Source organism: Nelumbo nucifera, chromosome 4, assembly GCF_055504915.1.
Source record: "Nelumbo nucifera cultivar China Antique chromosome 4, China Antique-T2T, whole genome shotgun sequence".
Classification (NCBI taxonomy): Eukaryota; Viridiplantae; Streptophyta; class Magnoliopsida; order Proteales; family Nelumbonaceae; genus Nelumbo; species Nelumbo nucifera.
Genome location: NC_142652.1, coordinates 38631452 through 38635912, shown reverse-complemented (window position 1 = coordinate 38635912; position 4461 = coordinate 38631452). Strand labels below are relative to the sequence as shown.

The 4461-nt window shown below is 40.3% G+C and overlaps 1 long non-coding RNA gene across 3 annotated transcripts; it reads left to right on the top strand.

Annotated features, from left to right (window-relative positions):
* The first annotated feature begins 572 nt into the window (after window positions 1-572).
* On the top strand, window positions 573-3928 carry LOC104607261 (uncharacterized). Of its 3 annotated transcripts, none has more exons than XR_016085298.1 (3): window positions 642-1103; window positions 1183-3426; window positions 3552-3928. It is a non-coding gene; the product is annotated as an uncharacterized LOC104607261 (long non-coding RNA). The 3 variants fall into 3 exon arrangements; XR_016085299.1 differs by having other exon boundaries at window positions 644-1625; window positions 3328-3426; XR_016085297.1 differs by having other exon boundaries at window positions 573-3426.
* Window positions 3929-4461: the final 533 nt, after the last annotated feature.

The window sequence follows — 4461 nt, the reverse complement described above, 5'->3', positions numbered from 1 at the left end:
AAAAAAAAATAAAAAAATGACCAAAAAGCATTGAACGGGTCAATGGTCCAACCACCTGGGTCAATGGGTTATTAACCGATTTAACGATTTTTGGCTAGGGACCAAGATTAGGATAAAACGGAACTAGTTGCCTAGATGGTTCATAATTAAAAATAAAAATAAAAAATGGCCAAAAACCATTAAACGGGTACATAGATCGATGGTTCAACCGCTCGGATCAATGAATCATTGACTAATTCAACGGTTTTTGGCTAAGGACCGGATCAACAAGTCAACGAATCGACAGTTCCATTCCAGCCCATGCGAAGTAGGGCACCTCCGCTAGTTTTACCATTAAAACAAAACTTGTTAAGGATAAATGAGGCATTTTAAAAACAACACTTCTTTGTTATTTAAAAAAAGGGAGGTAACTGTATATCTTTTTTAAAACAACGTTTCCGAGTTGTTTCCAACGGTAGAGAAGTTCAATGTCATTGCTCAATTATTATTTCCAGAGAGTCTGCTCAATCACTGGTCACTTGTTGCACGTTTGAAGGTTGATGGTCATGAATATTGTTTTTTTCGGGTAAATTTTTTGAACTATCCTTATGGTTTAGTTAATTGATTAAGATTTTTTTAACTATCCTTATGATTTAGTTAATTGATTAAGAGTATCTTATTGTTTGAAAGTTGACTATCCTTGTTATTTTTAACAATTGACTAATGCTTCCTAATCATTAACGTCTGTCAACATAGTTATGAAAAAGATTATTTTACCCTGTATGGTAGATTACTCGGATCTCTCCCTCTCCCTCTCGTTCTCTTCGTCGGAACTGCCAAAAACACCGGAACTTGAATCGGACAACAGTAAGACTCTTTACGGCCAGAACTGTAGATCTCTCAGAACCATCGGAACCGCCACTCTTCTCAGGCGCTCTTCTCCGTAATCGCCATCCTTCGGAACAGTAGAGGTCGGCGCCCCTCTCATTCTCTTTGAAACCATTGCAACCGCCACTCCTCTAGCTCTCTTCTAAAACACCACATCCCGTTCAGCCATCTCCTCAATCGGAGACCCCTTCAAGCGCTTCTTCTAAAGCACACCCATCCTACGAGTTCCGCATCAGGTTGGAGGAAGCTACATTTATTTATGTTTCTCTTTTATCACTTTCGTTGGATTGGTAGGCAACTAGAGTTTTTTTGCAGGAGAGTCTCGATTTTGATCGCAAAGAAGAGATCCTAAGACTCTTCAGGTTTTGATTTTGATCCTGGATGGGAGAGAAGCAAAATTGAAAGAGGGCTTTCGTACAGTTTTGACTTAATTTTTTGGGTGTTTTTTTTCCTGATTTTTCTGCTTCTTTTTCTGTTGATTCATTCTTTTATTGGCAATAGAGCAAAATATTCTTCTGACTACACAGTTATCTTTTGATGACTTTGGAGATGCAAAGGCTTGGCATCTTGGGTTCCGATTCCACACTGCTATCTTCTGATGGTTTTGGAGATGCAAAGGCTTGGCGTCTTGGGTTCCGATTCCACCCCACGGATGAGGAACTGATCCTCTATTATCTAAAGATGAAAATGTGTAGACGCCGAATCCAGCTCAATCATAGAAATCGACGTCTACAAGTGGGATCCTGAAGAATTACCAAGTATCATCATATTCTCTCTCCCCGTCTCTTTCTTATTTGTCTGTATTTTTCTTGCAAGTTTGGTCGAGTTCAGATTGTTCATTTTCACTGTATTGAGATTCAGATTGACCATAGATTCCCCTTTCTTGTCGATCTACCCTTATTGTTACTATTTTGGTTTTGGCATCCAAGATCTTTAATCATCACTCTTACCATTAGAATCTTGATTGGGAGAAATTGATTGATGGTTTTACCAATCAAAATGTTTTCTTTTTTTTTTTATTTAGTCAATTGCAGAGGTGGCTTTTTAGGGAAGGAGGAGGGAAGGGTATTTTCGATATTTTGATAAATATATTAGTCACGTGATATCACATGTAACGGAAATTTAACAAATACTAACGACAAGGGTAGAGTTAGTCAATTGTTAAAAACAATAAAAATAGTATTAATTAATTTTTAAATAGTAAAAGTACATTTAGTCAATTAACTAAATCATAAGGGTAGTTTAAAAAATTTACCCTTTTTTTAAGGTAAATTAAAAAGATCCCTATATTATATTATGGAGTTTGTAATAAAGACCCCTCTGTACTTTATTTTGCGATAAAGACCCTCCTATACTATAACGTAAGACAAAGACCCTTTCACCGTTAAATTATCAAAATACCCCAGAAAACTTTTTCTATTTTCTTTTTTTTGCCCTTTTTCTGTTAAAACCTATTTAACCTATTGTTATTCCTCTATTCTCTTCTTTTCACCTCCCTCACCGCCTCTCTCATTCTTTCTCTCTCCCAACTCTCCTAAATGAAAGAACGGAGGAAACCTATTTCTCGTCTTCCCTTTTTTCTCTTCTCCGTCTTCAATCTAGTTGTCACCAACGATGCCGCGATCATGGAAAAGCTCACTGCCTCAGGGTGCCCTTCAGACTGGTCAGGCAACGACCCCTGCATATAGACCGGCATTACCTGCGACAACGCCAACCGTCTCGAAGATGGGCTCTTGTTTTTCCTCTGAATCCAGCAATTCCCCTGTTTCCCCAACAATCAAAGTCATCTCCGCGGACGGCAAGCTCCACGACTACATATCCCCCGTTACGGTATCCGACTATCCCAGGCCTTCGAAATGGAGACGTCGCCGTGCTTCATCTGCAACTCCAACAAGCTTTTCTACGACTCCCTCATTCCACCCTTGCACCCTGCCCAGCAACTCCAGTCTGGACAGCTCTACTTCGTCCTCCCCCTCACCCGGATGTACTACCGCCTGACAGCCTCCGACATGGCAGCATTGGCCGTGAAAGCCAGTACTGCCCATTCTTACGACTTCCGACTCAGAGAGTAGAGATCTCTGCCAAGCAAACTGTTCAACATCGTACCAGAGACCTCTGGCTGTTGAAATGGGCTTATCGTGCCAAAGATCTGCCAAGCAAACTGTTCAACAGAGAGATCTCCACGACTACACATCCCCCGTTGCGGTATTTCACTATCCCAGGCCCTTGAAATGGAGACGTCGTCGTGCTTCATTTGCAACTCCGACAAGCTTTTCTATGGCTCTCTCATTCCACCCTATTTAACCTATTTAACCTATCTCAGATGTCATAGACCCCTGTTTTGTTTGTTGACGACAAAGATTCCGACAAGCTTCTCTTTATTTTGTGGTGATATGTGACCATTAAGTCAGATGACGGCATCCCCCTGTACTTTGCTTCTCTTTATTTTGTTTGTTGCAGGTTGAACTAAAGCCAATGGCTGTCGGTAATTCCTCCTCCAGAAGAAAATCTTTGTTGCAGGTCGAACTAAAGCCAAAGCACGTTAAGCCTTCCTCCGAGGTCTTCTATTGCTCTCTTTCTCTCTGTCTTCCATAGTTTTGTTTTCTTTTAGGGTTTTTCTGATTTAATTTTATGATTCTAGATTTGGGATTGTTTTTTTCTTTCGTTATGTGCGTTGTCTACAGGATGCCTGTCGTCTGTTGTCGGACGTGAAAGACTTGTAGTTGACGGAGCCGGAGACTTTCCTCCTGCAGCACTTGCGAAGCCGGAGCCGCCTCCCCTGCAACATTTACGGAGTTGGAGCCTGTGTCACGTCCTACAGTCATAATACAGGGGTAGTATGGAAAGGTCGGGAAAGATGAACAGTATTCTTTATAGTACGGGGATTAAAAAATATTGTAACGTCTTTTTGGATGGAAGGCTAATGGAAGCCTGTAGTTTGTCTCACGGTCATAGGGGTCTTTGTGGCAAAATAAAGTACAGGGGTCTTTGTCACAGACCCATAGTACAGGAGTCTTTATAATTTATTTGTTAAGGGTAAATGAAGCATTTTAAAAATAAATGCATTTCGGAGCCAAAAAACGACACTTCTGTTTAAAAAGGGAGGTAACCGTATATTTCTAAAACAACACTGAAGATTTTTGTTACGATTAAAACATGGCGAAGTCTGTTGTCAGAAAACATAGGGGAGGTTTTTGTATCTTATCCTTAAATTTTATAAATAGAGTTGCAGTCATTTTCATTTGGGTAAAATATAAAAATCTCCCATAAAGTTTTTGATAATCATAAAACCCTTTCATATAGCTTCACTTTAACAAAAACCTCTCTTATAACTTCATTTTAACAAAAACCTTTCTTGAACTTTTAAAGAACTCGACAAAAATCTTTTTTTTCGGTACTAGTTGATGGAGGAAGATTTGACCCGACCCCTTGGCTATACAACACGTAGAAGCAACCGAGAGTGACCTGGTAGAAACGCCAACTCGGCATGACAATGGGCCCCATAACTCGAGTTCCGAGAAAAAAAGTCAACTCCCCCAAAGGGGCACTTACAACCCGAACTCCGAGCTGAACAGTCCCGAGCTCTCCAAGGAG